Source organism: Lepidochelys olivacea, assembly GCF_965140295.1.
Source record: "Lepidochelys olivacea isolate rLepOli2 genome assembly, chromosome: 2".
In the NCBI taxonomy this organism is placed as follows: domain Eukaryota; kingdom Metazoa; phylum Chordata; order Testudines; family Cheloniidae; genus Lepidochelys; species Lepidochelys olivacea.
This window is the reverse complement of record NC_140412.1, coordinates 177,543,668-177,570,117: the sequence shown is the minus strand read 5'-3', so window position 1 is coordinate 177,570,117 and position 26,450 is coordinate 177,543,668. Positions and strand designations below refer to the sequence as shown.

Here is a 26,450-nt window from a genome sequence, read left to right as displayed (position 1 = left end):
AAGGCACCAATTACTGGTATGAAATGAGATGATTTTTTTAAAATTGCTGACTGAATTCAAACCTACTTTTAGTAACTTTGAAAATTAAAGCAAAATGTGTTTCATTTTAATAAATAGCTCTGAAAAAGGAGAAAAAAGAGAAAATATCAAAATGATTGACTGGCTAAACAGTAAGCATTATTTTTATGATGAGGAAAAATAATTTGTTGGTGTTGGAAAATATTTTTTTTCCAACACCAACAAATTATTTTTCCTCATCATAAAAATAATGCTTACTGTTTAGCCAGTCAATCATTTTTGAACACTGCTTCCCCTCTAAATAGTCACCCAGAAATATTTTTTAAGTAAACACCATGGCATTTTTGCAATAATAAGGAAATCCAATGGATAAACATTTTGTTAAGAGTTTACTTCATGCTCTGCACCACAGAGGTGCTTTTGATATGGGAGCAGATGAAAAACTTGACAGTACACGCACTCCAGAATACAAATAGCCAAGTGATTTGAAAGAATTCTCTATACACTGAAGGGAAACTTTTCTTGCAATAATTCTGCCTGCTCTTATAACTGCAGTAAAACCACTTCAGCGAGCCAAAAGGCGAAAGCTGTCTAATCTCATTCTGTTTCAGCTGAATTGTTCAATAAAGTTTAAGAGTAAGTGCAGACAAGCTGCGCCAGGCCAAATTATTGACAGAAACATACCGTCCACCATGGCAACAAGTGGGAATCTATAGCAAAAATGTAAGCAAACAACTCACTTCTCTAGTAGCATCTGCCAATAGATTCTTACAGCCAAACACAAGACAACGGTTACTGCTATCCTATGTTTAAAAAACGGCCTGCTTTAGGTCCAAAAGAAACATCCAATTTACTAAAAAGTTTCAGAGAGATGAATGATTTGAAGTCAAAGGGCCCGATTCTCCTCTCACACCTGTTTTGTACCCCCACTTTTTAGCACAGTTTCTCTTGACTTACTGAGGTGTTACAGAAAAAAGAATCAGTCCCAAATGATAAATTTGTATTAGCTTCTCCTTCTCCACATGTGTCCCCACTGAATGATAACTAGCTGGCAGCCACAAACACATGTAACAAGTACCCAGTCTGGAGCTATCAAATTAATCCAAGATTCTCCCATCTAATGGGAAATATATTTGTTCTTGGTATTTAGCCATAATCATTTTTTTAAATATAGCATCAAAGAATACTTTGTTTCATTAACAAATCTTTTCAAAAAAGCTTGTAATCGATCTACATGCCTAAGCAAATACATTTTTAATTACTTATTTTGTGTGCCTAACAAAAATGAAAAAAAAAATAAGGGAAACAAACATGAACATGTCAGTCCACTGAACTTCTTGTCTCTATTAAACTTTTGTTTGTTTGTTTTCATTAACATTCTGCAGACACAAGTGGAAACTTTTTTAGTTCAAGCGTTTTAAAGTCAGTGATAAAATCAGTTTCAAACCATTGCTTAAGATGCTGAAGCTCCCCTCAACAAAATTCTGAGATACCCACATTTAAACAACAAGTCATCATTGTAGCAAAGGCTGCATAGGTTAGCCTTCATAATCATATTTCTATATGCAACTTGCAACTAGCATTATTGTCTTTCAACTGATTAAGAAGGACGTCATCTGGGTAAGAGAACAGACAACATACTTACAACTCAGTCCAAAAGACCCTGGCTTACTCTCTCCAAGCTCTTCTCTTGACCGAAATTCTCGAGCTACGGGTATGTGGACATTCCTCTCTCTCTCCCTCCCTCTTTCTATCTCCCTCCCTCCCTCTCAGAGGCAGTGCTTCTCCCATTAGAGGAATTAAAAGTGGTTGGTGCCATGCTAAATTTAACAAGCTCATTAGTATTCTTCCTGTGTGCTTCCTAGTGAACTCTCTCTATTCAAGCAGCTCTCTCTAGCTGAGGGGGTCAGGCGGCTAATCATTAAATCAAACTAATGTCACCCTATCACAATCGGCCTAAGAGAAGGAGGGTTTATTATTTCAGTTTATGCTAAATAAACGGTTTTACAAATGGTCTCCAAGCAAGGTCAACAGCAGCTTCAATTACAAGACAAACTTAACAAGAGTTGCTATAAACCAAGTGTTCCGTATTGACTTAAGCACAAGCTCTGCTCCGCATATTGCCACTAGCAGGATTGTACAGGAATGCATATTGTAAAATAAAGGAAAGGGTAATCTTTTCTTTGCCAGAATTTGTGACTGCACAGAGACTGCTCATTCACCTCTCCCCAACCAGCTAGCTGCTCAGCTCAATTCACCCTACACAAAGGCTGAAGACCAGACCTCAATGGACCGAGTGAAACATGTTCAAAACTAGGCTCTCTATTGTGACTGAATTTCTTAACATCTTTTCAAAAAGCGGAGAATGCCTTGAGGCTAAAGGAAGAAACAGGCTAATGGTGAATTGGGAATACTGAGCAAATTTCAGAGCCCTTTCCTCCTAGCTTTTGAGGTTGAAAGCAAGCTCTTTCCTTTCAAGTTTCAAAGTCCTTTTTCCTCCCGCAGTGTCACAGAAGGATTTGAAAAGAAGGTAATTGTGCTCACAGTCTCCCTGATCAGAGCTTACGTCCTATTTCTGGTATTTCGGAATACTTCTTGCAATAATGGTGCATATAGCTCAATCCCTTAACCGTCCTGCACTCTGCAATTGCTCATTAAATGAACAATTGCTGGTATAAAATGCCTTTTATGTTCAAGGTCTGGATATAAGATAAGCATTCTAGTACTCTAAATTTGGTTTACTAAGGAAACTCTCCATCATTAAATTACAAAACTGTAGTCAGAATATCAGTTTTTCCCAGAAAAGTAGCATTTTTGGTTGCTGTGAACCAAAATGGTGGGGGGGGGAGTGTAAAAAAGATTGAATAATCAGATTCTTAATGGAATATATATCTAATAAAGAAGCCATTTCCCTTGTGTTTAAAAAGGTCTGTGTTTTTGAGACCCAGTATTTTGCTATTTAGAATGATGTAATAGAGCCATTGCCAACCTCATTAGGATATGAGTGTCCTAAGTTTCTTGCATACATACATTGATCACCACTTTTTGACCACCCTCAAGCAAAAAGCAAGCAAAAAACAAAACAGGTAAATATATTTTGCTGGAAAAATACACCTGTAGAATTATGGCTGATTTATTTTATAAATTCCACAGTACATGTATTAACTAAAAATTTTCTTCCTATATGTAGGAAAGTTTAAATCCAGCACCTTGGTCCCAAGAGTGTTATTTTTTTACATTCTGAACAATTGCACACATGAGGTGATTTAGAGAGAATGACACAGATATGTATTACAAAATTCTTAATGAGTTATAAAAAATACAATCAAGCCATATCACAGGCTACAAAAACTGATAGATAATAAGAACTATGCTTACTTTATTCGCAGTGCTTGAACATACATTGTACAAACATTTTGTGCCTTACAAATAGTATACCTTATCTAAACTAACAACTTAAAATAGACAGTTTTATGTTCCTGTTTGTAATGGATTTTCGATTTAGTTATTTTTTTCACTATGTGTGGCATTTTCCAAACATTAATTGAGACCTTTAGAATATGGATACACCGTTTTCCCCTGCTTTTCTTAACATCCTGTTCCTTTCTGTTGTCTTTTTTAAAATTTCTGCAGAAATAAAAGAAATTGAACTAACTGGAGAAGAGTTACTGTGAGAGGTACTAACTATGGACTTGAGCTTGTCGACACTGTCAGGTGTAGTAGAGCTTACTACTGTAAATAGTCCCATAAGCATAATGCCAGGTAGCAAGAGTTTGCAGAACTGGGCCTTTCTTTGTGATATGAAAATTTTACAAGATAGTATATCACTATTATAATGACCATGAAGGTAATTTTAATATTATAATAGTGCACACAGTACAGCTCAAATTTGCATTCAATCTTTTGTTTCAAAACTGAGCACAAGCCCAGAACACTCTGTAACAATGCAACCCCTATACTTTATGGAGTATAGGGCTTGATCCTGCACTCTTTGAAATCAATGTCAAAGCCCCTACTGACGTCGGTGGTGCAGAATCAGGTCCAGGTAGAGTCCAAAGTCACATTAACATCAGCAGGATCAGGCCCAAATTCTTCTTGAGCTACATCATTGAGTGCCCTGGGAATAGCATGTGGAAGTTTAGAACTCTTCTAAATTGTCTGAACAACAGAAGAACTTTCTTTAGCTGAAGTCAGTGACTAGCTAGATTTTTTTTACCCAGGAGAAAAATTAAATGTAGAAGGAAATTTAGAGCCCAGCTTTCAGTCAGCTGCAAGCAAAACCCCATTGGCTTTAACTGGGAGTTTCTCTCTGTAGGACTGCAGCACTGGGCTCATATTGCTAAAATGAAAAGTGCTTAAATAAACCTGATTAACTACAAAAGACCAGTTTAAGCTCTCAAATCATAACCAGTATATTCCCCGTATGCCACAGAAAAGGGATGCAAAGAGACTGTCTGCACCCAGGCAGGTGCACAGAGGCACCACAAGTCAGTCCGCAGCTGTGGAAACCATCTTGTTGAGTACAGGCTCCCCCGCTGCTTGTGTTCTCACACATAAAAGGGAAAAAGTGTGGGCAGAGAGCAGGGCCAGGCTGCCTTGCACTAATCCAGTGCAGAGAATTCATGGGGCAGAAAAAGAAACTACACCTGCATATTACTGAAGTTAAACACTGGGGGCTTGAGCCTTTCCATTGACTTCTACAGGCTTTGGACCAGGTCACCAAAGCTGCTTGCAGCGTACAGAATTCCTGTACAATCCTACGAGTCAATCTGACTGCTGCTGCCCAAGTGAGTAATCTACCCAGCCACAGCAAGAGCCTGATCCTGAGAGATGCTGAGCATCCTCAGCGCCCACTGAAGTCAATGGGAGTTGAGCGCCCTCAGCACTTTGCAGACTCAGGGGCTCCAAAGAAGCAGGAGCCTGCTTCTGAAAGAGCTGGATTGGGATCTAAATCTGCACAGGCTTTAAAAGAGCAAATAAATACAATTGAAATCCAAATAGCTGAAAATCACTTTTCTTCCTTGCTGACTTCAGAGCTAAGTGTTTCTCCCATTACAGACAGTGGGTTATTGCTCTGACACTTAATGCCATTCAGCGAGTAGAGCCCCTGCACTCCGTTTTAGGTGTTTGTGACGTCACTTTGTTTGTGACTGCTGCAAGAGAAACACAGAAGCCCAGGTATCAGCAGGTGATGAGCTTTTAAATTTACCTTCTACTAGAAGGCCCAAACCCTGCTTGCTTTCCTTGCACAAGTAATCCCAGGGGTTCTGTGGAACTACTCATGCAAGTAAGGCAAGAGGGATTTAGCCTCACGCCCAGCATCAGAAAAGTTCAGGTGGCTGGGTAAGAATGGTATATAGAGTACAAACCATCTCTGAGATGCTTGTTGACATATGGAAACATTCTAGTGACTGCTTAGCTTGCTGAGAAAGAATCTCATAGCAGTTGCAGAATCACTACATAGCTCCAGCAAAAAAAGAAGAAAAAATTAAATACAGCAGGGGTAGACATCTACAGTCATAGTTAACTGCCAAATTTGCAGACACTGAGTTGTACAATTTCTCCCTTTCAATTTGTGTGATTTAATTTTAATTTATATTTTTATAATCATTTAAATTTTTTTTAGTACCGCTACTTAAGAAATGAGAAGGGTTAACATAGTCACAAATAAAAGCTTGGGTTTTTTTACCGCTATTTATAAGAAGTATCTCCTTCCCTATGAAACTCTGCAAAGACAGCAAGTTACTGTAAGTCAGCCTCAGCAAACTAAAATGTTTGCTTTGAGTCTGTTGAACAGAGCTAGGATCAAACTTAGCAGTTTAAACACATTTCCAGGCCTACTGCTCTCCCCCAATATTTAAACTCTTCAAAGGCCAAGATTCGTAAATATACCTTGGAGAAAAGTGACTACATACTTTATGATCTGACCACTGGCAACTACTTCTCAGGAAGGAGAATCATTCTCAACTTCTTGCAAAGCACTGAAAGGCTCCTCTGATTAAGAATTTGAAAATGTTATGAAGTTCCTTCTGTTAGCCAGTTATTGGACTGTTAGTCACTGCTTACTTTGAGTGAGCTAATTAGTCACATCAAAGAAGCTACAATAACTTCCCAGGAGAGGGGTTTTTTTTAAATGTATTTCTTAATCATCTGATACCCACAGATAAGCATAAATGTGCTAACAGTTGTATGTTGTATATGCTTGTGTGGTTGTGTATATTAATTAATTATATTATATAGACACAAACTATACTCCGGCTTACACCCTACCCAAACGTAATGGCTTCAAATGAGGTTGCATGAGGTATATATAAAATGTAAACTTACACACACAAATGTGTATTTCTACATATCATATAAAATGTCTATTGACCATTTAAAAAAACTATAATACTACAAAACAAATTTTAAAACATATCAGGTTTGGGATGGGGGAGAGCAGTTAAAAGCCCTGTAAGCCAAAACAGTTGATTTTTAAATAAAACATTCCTGGCCTTAAAAATATTGCTGGCCATTATGCAAACTAGGCCCTTCTAAAAATGACCGTTATTAATAAGTGGAAGCTGGCAACCAAACAGTCCTGTGTCTTTATTTTTCTCCCCCTTGAATTTAGAAGAAGCTAAGTTGATGGTCCTGGACCATGAAGTCATCTGTTTATCCACCAAACAGGTACAGCAAGTGCAAGGGTTCAGAGGCCGCCCACCCTGCCCACTCCATACGCTTCAAGTCTCTCTCTCTCTCTCACACACACACACACATCCCAATAAAAACCCCTCCCACCTGAAAAAACAGTTACCTACCATTTCATAACTGTTGTTCTTTGAGATGTGTGGCTCATGTCCATTCCATTCTAGGTGTGCACGCCCACGTGCACAGTCATCAGAGATTTTTGCTTTAGCAGTATCCATAGGGTCGGCTATGGCACCCCCTTGAGTGCCGCGCTCATTCGTTGATATATTAGGCGCCACCGGCTCTACGCCCTCTCAGTTCCTTCTTGCCAGCAACTCTGACAGAGGGGCAGGAAGGTGGGTAATGGAATGGACATGAGGAACACATCTCGAAGAACAGTTACTAAAAGGTAGGTAACCGTTTTTTTCTTCTTCAACTGCTTGCTCATGTCCATTCCATTCTAGGTGACTCACAAACAGTATCCTCAGAAGTGGGCTTGGAGTTCACAGTCTTGCGGCTTGCAGCACTGCTCTACCGAAGCCAGCATCGTCCTGGGTCTGCAGGGTAAGTGCATAATGGGATGTGAATGTGTGGACAAATGACCAGGTGGCCGCACTACAGATGTCCCAGATAGGTAATTGGGCTAGGAAAGCTGCCGATGAGGCTTGTGCCCTGGTGAAATGGGTGGTTATGATCGCTGGAGGGTGCACCTTTGCCTGATCGTAGCAGCAGCGAATGGAGGCAGTGATCCAAGAAGAAATTCTTTGAGCAGACACTGGACGACCTTTCATCCTGTCGGCCACCATAACAAACAATTGTGTTGACTTGCGAAATAGCTTGGTCCTTTCAATGTAAAAGGCTAGCACCCTCCTGACGTCTAGGGAATGCAACTGATGCTCCTCCAATTTATGCGGCTTTGGAAAAAAGACAGGTAAGTAAATATCTTAGCCTGTATGAAACTGTGAGACCCTCTCGGGCAGGAAAGCCAAGTGTGGCCGCAGCTGGACCTTGTCTCTGTAAAAGACAGTATAGGGTGGTTCCGAGGAAAGAGCCCTAATTTCAGAGACCCTGAGGGCAGATGTTATTGCAACCAAGAATGTGACCTTCCAGGAAAGAGAAGGAGAGAGCAGGAAGCTAGAGGCTCAAAGGGGGTCCTGGGAGCCGTGACAGTACAAGGTTCAGGTCCCACAGAGGGACAGAGTCCCTGACGTGCTGCTAAAGGCACTCAAGACCCTGAGGAACATGGAAGTCATGTCCTGGGCAAAAACCAACCTACCCTCGAGTGGCGGATGGAAGGCCAAGATAGCAGCCAAGTGGACCTTAACAGATGAAAGGGACAGGCCTTGAAGCCTGAGATGCAGAAAGTAGTCCAGGATTAACTGCAGTGAGGCCCACTTGGACTGAATGCCTTTATCTGAGGTTCAACAAGCGAACCGCTTCCATTTGGTCAGGTAGGTGGCTCTGGTGGAAGGCTTTCTGCTGCCCAACAGAACCTGTTGGACGCCGGTCGAGCACTCCTGTTCTTCCGCATTTAACCATGCAGCAGTCAAGCCGTCAGGTGCAGCACTGCCAGGTTTGGAGGCAGAAGCCTGCCTTGGGTTTGGGACAACAGCTCCAGCCGGAGCAGCAGGTGTAATGGAGCAACCACAGAGAGGTCCAGCAGCATGCTAAACCAGTGCTGGCGCGGCCAAGCCGGTGCGATGAGAATCACCTTTGCCCTGTCCTGCTTGATCTTCATGATGACTCTGTGAATTAATGGCACCGGAGAGAAGGCATACATCAGAGCCCCCGACCATGGGAGCAGAATAGGATCTGACAGGGAGCCTCTGTCGATCCCCCAAATCGAGCAGAAAACGTGGCATTTCCTGTTCTGCCGGGATGTGAACAGTCTCTCTCTCTCTCTCACACACACACACATCCCAATAAAAACCCCTCCCACCTGAAAAAACGGTTACCGAGGGAGTCCCTCACACCTGGAAGATGAGGCAGGCCACCTCCAGATGAAGTGACCACTCATGGCGAGACGAGAAGGTCCAGCTGAGGAGATCTGCTGAAGCGTTCCTGGCCCCGGGGAGGTGTGCGGCTACGATATGTTGCATCCCTGGCCCCGGGGAGGTGTGCAGCATGTTGTACACAGAGGTCCCAGAGCCTAAGGGCTTCTTGGCAAAGGGCAGACGATCTGGCTCCGCTTGTTGATACAGACCATAGCTACTATATTGTCCATCAGGACCTGAACCACCCTGCTTCTTATGTGAGGTAGGAAGGCTTGGCAGGCCAGACAAAATGCCCTGAGCTCCCTGACATTGATGTGTAGGGAGCAATCGTGACTCGACCAATGACTTTGTCTGCTGAGACCACCCAAGTGGGCTCCCCACCCCAGGTCCAATCACCCAATGGTCTGAGGTCAGCTGTGACTAGTCTGACCAGAAGGGGCACAGGCAGTGGAGGAAAGAGTAGGAGGGTGGATCCCGGGATGTAACTGGGGTGCCGTCCTCGAGTGCACCATCAAAATTCCTGCTTCTGGTCTCCTTGGTTCCTGAAAGGCCCAGGCTGAGCAGATGAACGCTAAGATGACAGGTGTCCCCACTTAGACACCTTGTCTCTATCCTTTTTCCTGTAGGTGCTCAGCCAGGGAGCTCCCCAGGACCTAGACTGGGGATGCAGAGGAGGCGGAGAACGGAATGGCTTCCTGACCTGCTGAGGGGTATGAAGGCCCAAGGAGTGGAGGGTGGCACAGGAGTCTTTAAGGCCATGGAGCCTTGCATCCATGAGCTCGGAGAAGAGCCCTGCCCCCTCAAATGGGAGGTCCTTCATCTCCTGGGATACCCTGGAGGACTGTAACCAGGAGCTGCGCCTCATGACCACCGCAGAGGTGACCACCCTGGTCGCTGAGTCCCTAGCGTCCCAGACCATCTGGAGGGCCCCTCTCACCACCGCTGTGCCTCCTTCCACTAAAGCAGCAAACTCCTGGGCTCAGTCCTTCGGGAGGGCCTCCTTGAATTTGCTGACTAAGTACCTACCAATTATATACAAAGAAGATGGACAGTGGGTTGTAAAGAACCGCTAACGCTCTTGCAATGCAAGACGAGGTGCTCAAACCAACTGTCAGGGGTGGTAAGAAGGAACTGAGAGAGTGTAGGGCTGGCAGCGCCTAATATACCAGCGCATGAGTGCAGCCTTCAAGAGGATGCCACAGCCAACGCTACGGATACCGCTAAGGCAAAAAGTCTCTGATGACTGTGTATGTGGGCACGCACACACCTAAGAGAAGAATTGACATGAGCAAGCACTCGAAGAAGCAGCAGCAATTTCCTGAAAACTCTGAAAAATCATCTCCCGCAACACATACCCTTCTGCTCGCTCGCCTACAGGTTTCTCTGCTGGGGCAGGGGGGGTGCACTAACCCATTGTACAGAGATGCATATGGCCATATTACAGCTGCACATATATATGCGCTTAAATTCCAATCTGCCCTTAAATCCCTCTATCATCAGATTTAAGTGTATTCCAAGGTGGTTCCAAGGGACTGGTGCATAGGGATGGGCAAAAATGAAAGAGAAATGGAGGTTTTGGAAGGAATGCAAAGAACAAGTTTCTTCTATCGTAGTTAGACTCCCCAAAGGTACAAGTTTAGGGGCCTCAAAGGATAGTTATACATACAGCTATAATGTATATACTTATCCTGGCTCTCATTTTTAGCCTGCTTAAATCCTAGTCCCACCAATCCCCTCACCCAGAGAAGGAATAACCTTCAAAGCTTTGCAGAGCAGGTTTGGGTCAGATAAAAACTGAATAATTAAGATGGTTAACCTATGTTTGTAGAGCTTCAGAGCTCCCAATCCCCAGAAATGTGCCATCTCCCTTGCCTAATCACCCCTCTTCATAAACAAGCTCTGTGACCCTCATACTCTCCCCTCTGCCTGATGCTGTTGGAAGGGCTCATGCTTTCACCAGAGGAGAAGCCTGAACAGCCTGTATTCACCACTAAGGTCTTGGAGGGGCAGATAAAAGGCCATTAGTTCTTCCGGATCTTCAAGGGCTAGCTCAGTACCCCTTCCTGTTTTATTTTGGGAGAGGGGGCCATTCAGCCTTAAGCCCTGCCTCCTTTTTCCCAACCCCATCCCTCTACACATCCATGGTACTCTGACATTTTCTGAGTTGAGAGTAGGACGGTTTTCTTCTCCCCACCACTGTGCAGTAGAAGGACTATAAAATAGCATGGAGATAGAGATGGTTCTTAACCAAATATTTTCAGGGCTCAAAAGAAGGCTCACTATTAGTTGGAGTGTAGGGATGAGCAAAAGTGCTTTGAGAATTAGTTTTTTCAGACAATTCTGCCCATCCCTACTTTCACCCCTCTAGTCTTAATGCGCTATAATATTTTTCAACACTTCAGAATCTTGTTAATGCCTTAGGCCTGTTTTTTAACACTTTAATTCTATTAAATTAATCCCAAATTGCTAACCATCTTTAGGGATATCATATATTTCAAATCATCATTATGTGATGTATGTCTGAGGATGGATGAACAGACAGATAATCAGGAATGAAACTTGTAACTTCACAGAGGAAGTTTCAGAAACATTTTATTAAACTTTCGGCTTTCACGCTGAATTTATTTGCTATGGTAGGTTCAAATCAGAATTTTAAAGTTATTAATCATGTTTCAGTGGTTCCAGAAATGTACACTTGAACAAAAGAACATTTCACATTTTTCTTTTTTTTTTTGGCATTTTGATTTGCAAGTAATACCCTAATTATTTTGTGTAAAACTAAACAAATCAGCTTCACAAAAAAGAATAGTTAAATAAGTGTATGCTTTATGGAAGGTGAGGGGGAAAACACTTGAAAGCAACTTCACTTGGATTATTTAGAAACAAGCATACACAAAAATTTCACTGAATGCTGCTCAGGAGTATAATCCACTCCCGCGTACTGAGAAAGAATGTGAAGCTGTAGCCAATAAAAGAGGTTTCATACCAAACAAGAAAGTTCTCAAAAACAAAAGAGGGTTATCAAATTATAATAAATTTAAGTAGCCTGTTTTTTTAAAACAAAACTAGGATTTGCTTCTTAAAAAGCACTACAAGGAATTGTAACCATTCCTAAATGTGTCACAGACTTTTCCATCCAGACAATGTTAAAACTAACAAGCATTTTTTTAAATTTCTATTAATTATAAGGTATGTGCAGTAATGAAGTGCAGTAGTGCCACATTGACTCAGAGGAACTGAAGCAAAAAGAAACAAAGTTCATGAAAAAAAGGGGCCTCCTACTGAAAGAGAAAATTTTTAGAACTAAAACACAATCTGTACAAGCATTTCACAGGAATCTCTCATAATGAGTTTGAGCCTATAGTTCTTACACAGGAAAAACTTATTTTGGTAGACTCATAATGGAGTTTTACATAGAAAAAGACTAACCACCAATCTCGTCTCCAAATTCCTCTGTTCCCTTCAGCAAGTCACTTAGAGCAGTGGTTCTCAACCAGGGATACACATACCCCTGTGGGTACGCAGAGGTCTTCCAGGGGGTACATCAACTCATCTAGATCTTTGCCGAGTTTTACAACAGGCTACATAAAAAGCACTAGTGAAATCAGTACAAACTAAAATTTCATACAGTGACTTGTTTATACCGCTCTATATACTATACACTGAAATGTAAGTAACATATTTGTATTCCAATCGATTAATTTTATAATTATATGGTAAAAATGAGAAAGTAAACAATGTTTCAGTAATAGTGTGCTCTGACACTTGTGTATTTTTATGTCTGATTTGGTAAACAAGTAGTTTTTAAGTGAGGTGGAACTTGGGGGTACACAAGACAAACTAGACTCCTGAAAGGGTACAGTAATATGGAAAGGCTGAAAGCCACTGAGTTAGAGCTTGTTTACATGCAGTTTGGACTGCTGAGGTGTGAACTGAGCATGCACTAGCGTGCTGCGCTGAAACTCCCATGTGTGGACACTGTAGCATGAACTAAAAGGTACCTCGTTTGTATTAACTTAGTCCTGTTTAAAAAGGAAATGCAACCTGGGTACCTTTTCAGTTTGCACCCACAGCATCCACACAGGGAAGTTACAGCACAGCACAGCACACCAGTGCACACTGCAATTCATTTCCACGCAGTCTGATCTGTGGGGCTCAGAAGACAGAGTTTAAATTTCTCAGTGCCTCAGTTTTCCCAACTGTACAATTAGTAGTATACTGACCTGTTATTGAGTAAATTACTATTGTAAAGCACTCTCAAGATAAAAAACTCTCAAGATTAGTAAACTTGGTATTTTTGTGAGGAATAAACATGTAGGAACAGAGAAGTGCATCAAATTTTAAAAACAAAAATCTCTCTCCAGATTTACAACCAAACCATATTTGGGTGAGCACGTAAGCCTACTCCAAAGCCATCCTGCATACCACCTAACCCCTGCACACCAAGGTCTCAATTCTTTACAATCATGAATACCCTGACCTCCCATTGTCTTTAATGGCAGCTGAGGACAGTCAAAGACAGAAGAAGTGGATCATATACGAATTTAATTACTGAATCATAAGTAACAAAAATCAACCTCAATAGGAAAGAAAAAGAAAATAATCAACTTAACCTTCATGCAGCTCTTGCCCTCAACAAATTACACTGCACAAAGCCACGTGGTGAGCAGTCATAAATATCTTGCCTATGTACTATGTAATGGAGAAATCTCACACGAAATTAAGCCCAAATCCTCAAAGACATTTAGGTGCCTAATTCATAGAATCATTGACCTTAAAGTCTATGATTTCTATGAGTCTGAAGGGACCATTATGCTCATCTAGTCTGACCTCCTGCACAACGCAGGCCACAGAATCTCACCCACCCACTCCTGTAACAAACTCTTAACTTATGTCTGAGCTATTGAAGTCCTCAAATCATGGTTTAAAGACTTCTAGATGCAGAGAATCTTCCAGCAAGTGACCCATGCCCCACGCTGCAGAGGAAGGAGAAAACCTCCAGGGCCTCTGCCAATCTGCCCTAGAGGAAAATTCCTTCCCAACCCCAGATATGGCCATCAGCTAAACCCTGAGTATGTGAGCAAGACTCACCAGGCAGACACCCAGGAAAGAATTCTCTGTAGTAACTCAGATCCCACTCCATCTAACATCCCATCACAGGCCATTGGGCAAATCTACCGCTAATAGTCGAAGATAAATTAATTGCCAAAATTAGGCTATCCCATCATATCATCCCTTCCATAAATTTATCAAGCTTAGTCTTGAAGCCAGATATGTCTTTGGCCCCCACTGCTCCCCTTGGAAGGCTGTTCCAGAACTTCACTCCTCTGATGGTTAGAAACCTTTGTCTAATTTCAAGTCTTAACTTCCTGATGACCAGTTTATATCCATTTGTTCTTGTGTCCACATTGGTACTGAGCTTAAATAATTCCTCTCCCTTCCTGGTATTTATCCCTCTGATATATTTATAGAGAGCAATCATATCTCCCCTCAGCCTTCTTAGGCTAAACAAGCCAAGCTCTTTGAGTCTCCTTTCATAGGACAGGTTTTCCATTCCTCGGATCACCCTAGTAGCCCTTCTCTGTACCTGTTCCAGTTTGAATTCATCCTTCTTAAACATGGGAGACTAGAACTGCACACAATATTCCAGATGAGGTCTCACCAGTGCCTTGTATAACGGTACTAACACCTTCTTATCTCTACTGGAAATACCTCACCTGATGCATCCCAAGACCGCATTAGCTTTTTTCACGGACATATCACATTGGCGGCTCATAGTCATCCTGTGATCAACCAATACTCCGAGGTCCTTCTCCTGCTCTGTTCCTTCCAAGTGATGCGTCCCCAGTTTATAAACAAAAATTCTTGTTATTAATCCCTAAATGCATGACCTTGCACTTTTTGCTATTACATTTCATCCTATTACTATTATTCCAGTTTACAAGGTCATCCAGATCTTCCTGTACGATATCCCAGTCCTTCTCTGTATTGGCAATACCTCCCAGCTTTGTGTCATCCGCAAACTTTATTAGCACATTCCCACCTTTTGTGCCAAGGTCAGTAATAAAAAGATTAAATAAGATTGGTCCCAAAACCGATCCCCGAGGAACTCCACCAGTAACCTCCTTCCAGCCTGACAGTTCACCTTTCAGTGTGACCTGCTGTAGTCTCCCCTTTAACCAGTTCCTTATCCACCTTTCAATATTGATCCCCATCTTTTCCAATTTAGCTAATAATTCCCCATGTGGAACAGTATCAAATGCCTTCCTGAAATCGAGGTGAATTAGATCCACTGCGTTTCCCATTCAAATTAAATGGAGTTACATGCCTAAACAGTTTGAGGATCTGGACCTCCGCTCTCATGTCTCCTCTTTTCCGCCTCATACCGATACTACTTTAAAATCTGACTCTGAAGTTTCCTAATAGCCTTGCAGGAAAACTGAAAAATAAATAAATAACCTGAAAACAGTTTGTAGGTTGTTTTCTTAACAGCAGCACTTTCTTCTCATGTCTATTTTTAAAACCTCTCATAATGATAATTTTTGATCATCACATTAACAATGGTAGTAGCAAGCTCAAAGTACCAATGTCTCTCCCAGTTTATTAAATATATGAGGTTAAGTGTTCAAAAATTGACTCAAATTTTGTGTCTACAGTTTGGGGAATACAATTATTTTCTCTCATAAAACCAAAAAATGGTGCATGCAGATGACGTTTGCAGGATCAAATCAAATAGCTAGATGCAGTCGGACTACATACATTCTTTTTTGGAAGCACAAATACTGAAAGCGAATAGAAGCCGCTTTGAAAATCTAGCCATTGGTAGAAGTTGAAGGTGATTTAAAAAAAAAGGTACACCTGGCTGACACTAATGGAAATTCATCTTTTTTCTCTTCACTGGAAAGCTTTAGTCCTTTGGTACTATAATACAGATATATTTCACATCAAGCTGCCAGCCCTTTCAGATAAGAAGAATTCTTTTATCCTAATCTCATTGTTTGGGCGAGTTCTACTAGAAGTGTTGTAAGTGGTGAAGAATAGCAAAAGATAAACCATAACATAAGCATGTAGCTTGTGTTGCTTTTATTGTGCTTCTCGACAATTTTGTCAATTGTGCCACTGTGATGGGGTCCAACTCACCACTCCAGCACCTCCTGCTGGCTGTCATGGAGATTAGCTCTTCTGGTGGTGCCTTGCCACCGTCACTTCTGCTTTGGGACCCACGTCACTCCCAGGACCTCAGTGTCCTCTTCAGTGACACAGGTCTCCAACCATGCTATGCTATGAGTTTTGGGGGCTCTGCAATATCTGTCCAGCCACTTCCCTCAGTGACAACTGCTGTCCAGAGTTCTGCCACTTTCCCAGTGGTGATTGGGGCCGGGGGAGAACCCGGGTCCACCCACTACTCCAGGTCCCAGCCCAGGGACCCTGTAGATGGCCACCACTTGCGCCGTCCCCTCCGACTCATCTGTAGAGTTCCCTGAGCCACTTCCCTATGGCCCAAGCACCCTCTTTGCCCTTGCCTGAGGGCCTCAACCTGCAGATCCCTGCAGTCCACCAGGAGCTGCCTTTAAATTCCCAGATCTCTGCCTGCAGCACTGCTCTGTCCAGGGTGCTTGCTGCCCTCAGCCTGCAAGGCAGCCAGTCTTCCTCTCCCCTCAAGCTACAGGGAGTGACTGAAGCTGCGCTGCTTTGCAGCCCTTCTTAAATGGCCAGCCACGCTCTGATTGGCTGCTCCTCGCAGCCACGCTCTGATTGGCTGCTCCTCGCAGCCACTCTCTGATTGGCTGCTCCTCACAGCCACTCTCTGATTGGCTCTCTCCTGCACAGCCTCCCAAGGACTTATTAACGCTTTAGAGTCCAGTGCAGGGCAGGTGCACCATCACAGCTACATAGCATCATATACTGAAATAAGACAGGCAAACCTTCAGAGAAAGTGAAATTTGATAGTATTAGTCCCATCAAATGTAACTAACCACCACAGATGTACAAAGGGTGATCTTTCAAAAATCACCTGCAATGGAGGAAACTCCTAACAGAAAATTTTGTACTTCCATGACAGAAAGGTTTTTCAACACTCCATAGAGTGCATATGTTATTAGAAATAGAACGGATAATGGAGTTGCCTGTTGGACTCCATAGCTAAGACTAAAAGACCCTTTCTATCATAGTAAGGTTAGCGCCACTTGCTGTACTGAACTAGATATTTCTCTTTTGGGCTTTATCTTCAAAAATCATGGAGACAAAACTGTAATGTGGGCATTAAAGGGTGTTAACGTCAAAGTACATGCATTGCTTTTTGATAATAACCAAAGACTCGGACTGGCAGTCGTACTGGCACCAATCAGTGGTGTATATGCAAGTTTTAGAAGTAGCTGAACTGAACATGGTGATGCATTTGCTCACTAGTTTGTGAAAACGTAACATCAGCATAACCCTGATAATTTTCTACAACTGGTTGACTCTCAAGTGGCAGATTGACTTTTACGTAGAAATTCATTCCTCCTTGGACAGCCAATTCAGCTCCTCTTTCCATGCTTCTAAATATCTAAAATCTTTGTATTTTTAAAAATAAATTATAAGCCTGTTACCTCCAAAGCGAGAACAATTCCTCTCTCCAGAGAGAATCCCCTTTTCTGTTTTACCTATCACTAAATATGGGACAATATTTTTTATTATATTGCAATTTTTTAAATTTATTTGGAAATTACTGTATAGCACTCCAAATACTCTGCCAAGAGATGCGGGGAGTGCTTTATAAGTTATAAATTAAATGACTGTTATTACTACTGTGCTAGAGCTTTACTCAGCCTCATCCCTTTAGAGACCTCCATTGATACATTAGTGAATTACACACCAGAACTACAGAAATATTGGGTCAATAAAAACTAGAATTGCGTGAACTTTCAATATGAAACCTGAAAACCCATGAAACTTTCAGGCTTCGTTTCACATTCAGAACTTAGCCCATGATCACGGAGAACCTTGATGAGGTTAGTGAAACTTATGAGCCAACTGGGCCTACTTACAAGTGAACCTGAGATAATTTATGGTTGTGTATCAAAACAAGGTGAAACTCGCCATTTTGCCATAAAATCAGCTGAAACTCAGCATTTTTGACTCAATTTCCTTTGAGATTAAGTTTGTTGAAGCCTAAAACGCAAGGTGGAGGGGAACATAGCAGTATGTGGAGAAATAATGCAGGTAAATGCTACTAATTGTACTATCTTTTATCTACAGATTCCTGGTGACACAAACATCCACACTCTCACCCCAACAAAATTTATAAATCCATCAGAAACCATCCACTATAGTCACAGTCTGCAGAGAACAATCCTAATCCAGTAGAATCAATATTATATACGCTCTTTTCTTGAAGACCACTAGAGATTTGTGTCAACATTCTCAGACTTCCCAATCTGCTGCTCTCCCTGACATTTCTTATATCACCCACTCGGCTATGAAGGTTCTCATTCAGAATTTGTCTAGACTAGGATTTAAAGATGCATTCTTGGAATGTGTTAGCTAGCCCCTTCTAAAAGTCTACTGTAGACTTTGACACCCTAAAATGGCTGAATTAAAGCCGAGGCTCCCCCATAGACTTTAATCCACCAGGTTAGCACAAGGTTGAAGTGTCCACTGTCTACTAAGTCTGCACTGGACTTTTAGAATATGTTAGCTCACGCGTTAGCGAACAATACACCTTTAAATCTTAGTCTAGGCAAAGCCGTAGGCTTCATCCTGCACAATTCAGGCACAGAGTGCTGTGTGTACAAACACAGGGTAAAAAGTGAAGAGCAAGATAGGGGATGCAAAGGAACCTGATCCTGAATTAATAAGATTTCCATTGCAAAACACAACATTGGTGCTGATGTTAGATAGAATTAAACAACAGAGCATAGAGCTTGGTGCCTTATTCAAGATCAAGATCACACGCAAGGCAATATGTCTCCACAGAGATACCCATTCTCCACTCACATCCCACCCCCTTTTCACTCAGTGCCCTTGAGAGTAAGGGAGAGGCTGTGCTAGAGGTATCATACTTTCCACTCAGTACGGAAGACTAGACCTTGTCCACATTGTGGAAATGCTTCAATTCCAACCACCATTACAAACCCCTAGTGTAAAAGAGGCCAAGCTGAAATTTGCACTGGAGGAGCCTATTCTTGTTCTAGGCTGCTTTGCTTGTTTCCACTAGGGTGCGGGGTTTACACAGGTAGCTGGCTAGAACTGGCGCAAATCTCTAGTGCAGATCTCTGCTCCCTGCTGCATACCATTCCAATACTTGAGCGATAAAAGGCCTTACTGGTTGGAGATACAGGAGTATACTAAACAATAGCTAACGGGTCCAGCTAATGTTTTTCTGTAGCATCTCTCACCGTAGTGTCTAAAGGCTGAATAATAAATTGATTAAATGACAACACATCATATACCTGAACTAAAATGTGAGCTGCCAGGTACCATCACATTTACAGAATGGAGGACTTGGAAGATTTTTAAAGATGTTAGAGGTTTTAACTGGGTCAGGTGTTTTACAAGGATGGCCATACAGTCAGTCACAAATTGAAAACAAGTTAAATATGGCTCCAATTTAAAAAAAATACAAATTTCCTCTAGGAAAAAGAAATATAAAAAAATTCACAGAATTTTTTGAACAGGGTGGGCAGTTATCAATTAATTATCAGACCTTTGTTACACCACTTAGCTAAGTTTACTGGCAAAGAGCCTCATCCTACAGTCCTTAAGACAAAATCACCATTAACTTAAAGTCACATACAAGTAACAACTGCAAGAGTGGGCCCTCAGGAAGTTGGGAACAAATCACACTTTTTACCAATAAAATTTCTATGTCAAGCAGTTATCTCATTATTGAGAGGGAGTCAAAAGTTTTAAAGGAATGGGAACTGGATTTTAAATGGTTAGATGACAGATATGTAGATCGACTGTCAGTAAGTAGGACTAAATGGGAGTATATAACTTATTTTGAAGTGGGGAAAAAACCAACATGCACTACTACCTAGTTACTTGTGGCTGAATCCTGAAAACACATATACATAAGAAACTTTATTCATGAAAGTCAATGAGACTACTTGCATGTGTACAGTTACCCATGTGTTTAAGTATTTACAGGATTGGATCCTTAATTTATTAAAACATTTTTTTCAAAGTTTCTTTCTGAAAATTATTTGAGTGTATATATAGTTTGTGTTTGTATATGTACGAACATGATATAGATATCTGTGTAGTTTTACACACACAGAAATTATGTTCAAAGAATATCATTAAGGTTACAAAGTCAAGTACAGAAAAGTTAGGAAATGCCAGAGTTAAGGTTGCCTCTACAACCTTAATTCAGCCCCTTTCCACATATGCTTTATGATATACTCTTTAACCACATGATCACATATGATTTTGACCACAGCAGTCCTGTCTCATCCAATGCACAGGATGGATAGTGCTCAATTAATGAGCAGCTATTCAATATTTTATTTTTTCTCATTGTTCAATATATGGCCTGAGGCCTTATTTACTGCACACTATTCAAACACAGCTATAAAGACAGAATTATTAATTTCCTCATGGGCTTTTCTATGGTTCTCATCACTATAGCATCTGATAGCTTCACAAACATTTATTATATTCAGAAAATGAGAGTGACATGAAAAGAAGGTAGTATCTCCATTGTGCAGATCGGGATCTGAAGCATTGAGATTAAGGTCAAAAGTATCCACTCATTTTAGATGCCCAATTTGACCTGTATTTAGCATTATATAGTACTTTTTATGTTCAAAACACAGCTCCCATGTACTTCAGCTGCAGCTGTGAGTGCTCAGCACTTCTGCAAGTCAGACCCCATGGTCTCAAATCTGACACCCAGAAAAAGGGGAACATGCAACTGGTGACCACCTTTGAAAGTTTGGTTTAAGTGACTTACCCAGAGTCACATAGGAGCACTGTGGCAAAGGCAGAGACAGAACTCACTTCTCTTGGCCAGAATTCAACTGCGTAAACCATGAGACCCTTCTTTCTCTTCCTGCAATCCCATGCCTCATTCACTGCACACCTGCCAACTTCTGCAACAAATGAAGCAGAGGTCCTACAGACATGTCTCCTTTCACTTCACAACAACCCTGATGCATCCCCAGAGCAGGTCCCTTGAATGAGGCATGGGTCCTGTAGAAAAACCAGTGTGTGATCATGTAACTGAAGACTGTACCATAACACACACCCACAAAGGAGTCAAATTACTCAGGCAGCCTTAATTCTTAATTAGACCTACCTCACAGTTCTCTGTCATTTGAGCAAACAGAATAACAGATAGCTGTAGCACGCTGTCATTCTCTGTGTGGACCAGCACTAGAGGGAGATGAGACATACTTTTCCATACTTTTCGGAGTTGTTTGGTAACAGCAGAGGGATGATGAGACTCAAGAATCTTGCGTTCCATTCCAGGAGGGGAGTATGCTCTAGTGGACACAGATTCTTCTGCCTGTTTCCCTCAAGTGTGACCCGCCCCTTTCTGCCCCATCTTCTCCAATCTGTCCTTGTTACAGTCCTGCCTCTTCCCCACCCCTTGTCCCAGTTCTGTTCTGACCTAGCTAGTCCCCAGTCTCCACTTGTCAGGCTTTTCATACCAACACCAGTCTCCTTACCCACCAAGTCTTAATCTCATCCTCCAGACTCCCCAACCTACTGCGTCTCCTCCCTGCTCAGCCATTCCCAGTTCCCACCCTCGATTCCTCATCCAATCTGCCTCTCTTCTCCACCCTAGCCTCCAGTCACACCCTCTGCCCCCATCCACGTTTCCCTTCCCCACCGGCTCCCACTCCCAATCTTCCTCCTCAGCCTCCTCTTCCAATCTCAGTGTGTATCCTCCAATCCTTGTCCCAGTCTCTTTGCCCAGCCAGTCCCAATTCTCTCCCCACACTCCCGCACCTCAGCACATTGGTCTCTCTTCCCCCACACTCCACTGGTTCTCAGTCCCAGTCTCCTCGTCCAGCCAATCCTAGCTTCTCCCGCAGCCTCCAGTCCCCATCCTCAGCTCCCAGTCCCAGTCTCTTTGCCCAGCCAGTTCCAGTCTTCCTCCACCTCAGCCCTCACCCCGTTTCCCTTCCCCCCAGGTCCTTGTCCCAATTTAATCCCCCTCACACATCCGGCTCTTCTCCCCTCTGCATTCGAATTAGGCAGGTTCCTCCTCCAAGCTATCTGGGCACAGCACAGGAGTCACTGAGACCACAGGAGAGACAGGCTCCCTGCTCTCAATTCAGGAACTCTGCTGTGCCCATGCAAACTGTCACTTTTCAGAGGCTTATAACTACGCCAAATTTGGGCAGATTTTCACAGGGATAGCAAATTTCAAGTCCCAGAATTTTTTTTAACATGGGCAAAACGACGTATGTTCCCTAGCCCAGTTCTTGGAAATAGCTGACCCATTTTGGCTTAAATTTTCCACATCAATTCAGACTTAGACAGGCACCAGACATGGAAAACGTCAGCCCAAACAGATAAGTCTGGCAAAGGAATAAGCAATCGAACACAGTGTCTTACAATGGGAAGTGCTGAGCAACCTTAAAAAGAGGCAGTGCTACCACTCTCAGCCACAGCCGTACACGGACAGAGAGAGACCGAGATAGACATAGAGAGATCATGTTCATATATAAATAAGATCAGAATCAGACCTGAGATCCCCTGGCATTTTTGCAAGTGTACAGGTGTTAATCGCAGCGTCCTGACAAAACACCAACATGGGTAATTACATTCTTTCTAAACTTCCCCTCCAGTTTAATTGAATGCAAAAAGTAAAGTCAGCAGGAACTGAAGGGGGCTCTGCAGCTCACAGGATTAAAACTGTAGTTTGTAAAGATTTTTAGGAAACTTTGGGATGAAGGGTATTTTCTAAAAGTTATCTCCACCAAATACTGCTTTGCCATCTAAGTGGAGCGAAAGTAGCCATACAGGGCCTTGCAGTTACTTCTATCACTGGTTATTTTGACATGATCCTCAGGAACTAAAGTAAAAAACTTGCACCATTTATTTTTATCAGTTTTTATTACATTAAGCAGATATCATTGGATAATTTGACCACTACCTATAGAAGGACTCCATGTAACTATTACTGAAGGCCAAAGTTATGAAAGAAACTGTGTAGAAAGGCAGTTCAAGCAAAATCCATGATAATTAAGAAGGAACCAAAGGACATGATTTCAAACATTAAAAGTACTCTCTCACATGGTACTGTACACAAACTGCAGTACAGACCCCATGAGGGAGTGCTATGATACTGACTGCCTATTTCATTCAAAATCATAGGAATCAGCTTGACTGTAATGAGAGAAAGGATACCATATCTCATAGTAACTATGATGTCAAAGGTCTAGATACCAAGGCTAAGTCAATACAGCCATGCAACTTTTTTAAAGTGTAAGAAAATCTCATTACAACATTTACAATGCTGTAACCTATAAGACTATGATATGTGTTATAGAATATCTGTATAGACCCGTCTTCAAAAGTCTCCTCCGATTTGAATGCCCAACTTTAGACATCTAAGTGCCTGATAGGCAGAGATATTAAACACCCTCAATTCCAGTTTAAGTTAATGGGCACTGAGGTGTTCAGAACCTCTGAAAACTAGGCAAGGTGTGTCCTTAAATCAGGCACCTAAAAGCCAAGGCATTTTAAAAAGTTGGGCTGTAGCATCTGTAAGTGAACCCAAGTAGCTGCATTATTTTTGATGACAGAATTTCACACCACAAAACTGTCTTGTTGGGAGACTGAAATCAAACTGTGGAGTACATCTGAGAAATATCTGCACTGCTGTTGTCCTGGGATGCTCAACTAAGATTGGGGGCTCATTGTGCCAAATGTTATATATAGGCATAGTAAGAGACAGATCCTGCCTCAAAGAGCTTACAGTCTAAATAGACAAGACAGATGAAGGGTGAGAGTGGAAACAAGAAGCAGAGAAGTAATGTGACACCCAGATTCACAAAACAGGGCAGTAGCAGAGCCAGAAACAGAAACCAGGCCTTTTGAGTCCCAATCCAGCATCCTACCCCTTGCACCATGGTGACTCTTAGCATCCTTTGCAGTGATGTTTAGGTTTAATGATAATAATAAGATTTTAATAAGTAACACTTTAAAGTCATATACAAAATACCCACCCTTCCCTTCTGTGTTTAATATTTCTTGAGATTCTGCATGTCAGAGAAGAGAGAAATAGTGAGCTGGAGAAAAACCTCTAGATTCTTTCACATGTGCCATTTGATTTCAAGACAGCTTCAGAACAGCACACTGTTGGGAGCAGCAACTATGTTAGAATTAGAGCAAATATTATGTGAATGAGTGAGTGAGTGTCGTGTGTGAATTAGGATTAGGGTTACTCTGGAAATTCACTGATAGCGCTCAGGCATTTGTTCTCAAATGTTTGGATTGTTTTCTAATTTGTGTTATCAATATCTTTCATCTTAAACCTGGTGAAGACTGTTATTTACTATATCTGATAAGTGACCATAGCAGATCTTCAAAACTCACGTCAGGCAAGGAATCTGGAGAGGGAAATCAGACATAAATCAAAGCTGGAGAGAGGGAGATGTTAACAAAATGACTTCTCCCTTCAGTTCTACACAGATGACAGAGCCACTCTTTACTTAAATCAGATTTTAGATGCTCCCTCCTGTGCACTGTACATATGGCTTAAATCTATTTTTTCTTTAAAACAGAGTTAGCTTTCTTTATATTAGTAAACACAGCAAGGATGCACTTAGAACCAACCCACTACAAAACTTCCACATTCTTTATCAGGGCTTGCACTTACATAGTTTAAATGAAGAGTTATTTCTCCAAGCACTTGAATAAATTGAGTGGTTATTAAAAGCTGTCAAAAGATAAAATAACCTTACATGCAATTGTGATGATTTGCTCTACAGTCTGACCTGAGTTGACTCAATTTTCAGTTTTATTTACAACTAACATTTCAAGGGTTCAGTACTTCGCATGTGTGGGTGCTTTTACAACATTTATTTAATGCCAGCAGAGCATCTGCTTTCCTTTTCCTCCTCACTTTCTTCTCTCCCCACTGCTCTTACTTGCCTCCCTGTCCCTATCAATATTCAGAACATAAAATATGGGGCCAGATTTAAAACAACATACTATTTTGATGACAAAATTACTCTACTCCACACTGCAGGACTGCACTTGTGAAAGAAAAATTAGTTGCAACTTTGGGAAATAACAAATGAAATTTCATGGTTCTTCATACTTTTTACTTCCAAAATGAACACAACCTCCACCTCCCCCATCCACCGCCCTACACAAATGGCTCTGAATGATTTTATTGGTCTCAAATTTCCCTGGCTTCAAATACAACAGCAGATTTGATTACAAAGGTCTTGAAACGGCTTTGAAAAATTCAATATGAATATTAACGTCACAAGCCTCAAATCTCTCTTTGATCACAAAAAAAAGGCTAAAATAAATGAAAAATGTGCACTAAAAATGTACAGAAACTGACTTTAAAAATTCATATGTGCCCTCCCGCCCATCCCCATCCCCAAATGAGTGATTATATGACTTGTTGAGCATGCCATGGATATATAGGCTCAGAGGACAGTTTATGCAAGTACGGGAAAAACAGCACCACTCATGTATCAAGACAGTAACGCCTTTGGATAGAAAAAATAATGATTGCTGGTATCCAGAGCAGGAACTAACATGATGCCTAGCACAAAAAGTGGGAAAGGAGAACTCAGTTTATCACATGGCTGCCAAGTTACAGACATTGTCATAGCTGAAAGCCAAAAATGAAGAATAGAAAAAGAAAGCATGGTGATGGAGAAGACAATCCATGAAGGAATTAATATAGAAATGTTTTAGGAACAGGCTCCAAAATCATGCACACAAAAGTTAAATGTGCAACAGAGTTTAAACCACAGCAACTTCACAGGGGAGGTAGTGACAAATAAGTAGGAAGACAACTACTTAGTAAAAACACAACAAATAGCATGCTAATAAGTTTAGAACACAGAGGTCTCACATATCCCAAATGGCTCTGACAGATAGTTTGATACAACAGACTCTGCCTAGAGTGTGGCAAGAAGAGGGTATATGTGCTTTTGGGTAGTGGTGATTTATCTACTTTCAGCATCGATTTTTGTTATCACAGCTTGGCACCAACACTGCACTGCCCCATTAAAGCCTCCCATTCTGGCATCTCTGTCACTGTTAGTACACCAATCACAACAGCCCTCTCTTCAGCCTCCAATTTCCCCACCCAGTAAAAGTGGAGCACATAAATAATGGCAGACGTTAAGCTGTCTCATTAGTGTTCCCTTGCCCTTTATCTGTCCATGTACTGGTCCTAGGAGCATGAAGCACAGACTTCCATCTTCTGGCCACATCTCCTTCCTCCACAAACAGGCTGCCCAAATACCACTGCACACAGAGGCAACACAATAGTGCCCTTGTTTTCATATATGTTGCACATCTTTTGATACCGTATGCACCAAATTGTGCTACTTCCCTCCCATGAGAGCCATAGAATCTAGGCCACTGACTCACTAATCTTGCACGTAACTACATGCCACAAGAATTATCATCATAGACATTTGTTTATCCTTCTTGAAATTCAGAGGCCTGAATTTTAAGATCCACATGATAAGTACATTGATTTAAAATTAGGTCTAGACATGCTTATCTGATCTGGTAACACAGAAACAGTTGAGCTGTGTCCTCCCAACACAATCATGTGTAAACTCTTTGTACCCAGGT

General features: G+C 41.7%; 1 protein-coding gene across 7 annotated transcripts in view; it reads right to left on the bottom strand.

Moving 5' to 3' along the window:
• Positions 1-26,450, bottom strand: part of GLI3 (GLI family zinc finger 3) — a 247,000-nt gene that overhangs the window by 165,040 nt on the left and 55,510 nt on the right. The window contains exon 1 of one of the 7 annotated variants that reach the window (XM_084620889.1): positions 1,664-1,751. The exons of the other annotated variants lie outside the window; for them this stretch is intronic. The gene's annotated coding sequence lies outside the window, so the exon portion shown is untranslated. Of the gene's footprint in view, positions 1-1,663; positions 1,752-26,450 lie in introns of those variants that run through there. 7 annotated transcript variants of the gene reach the window in all.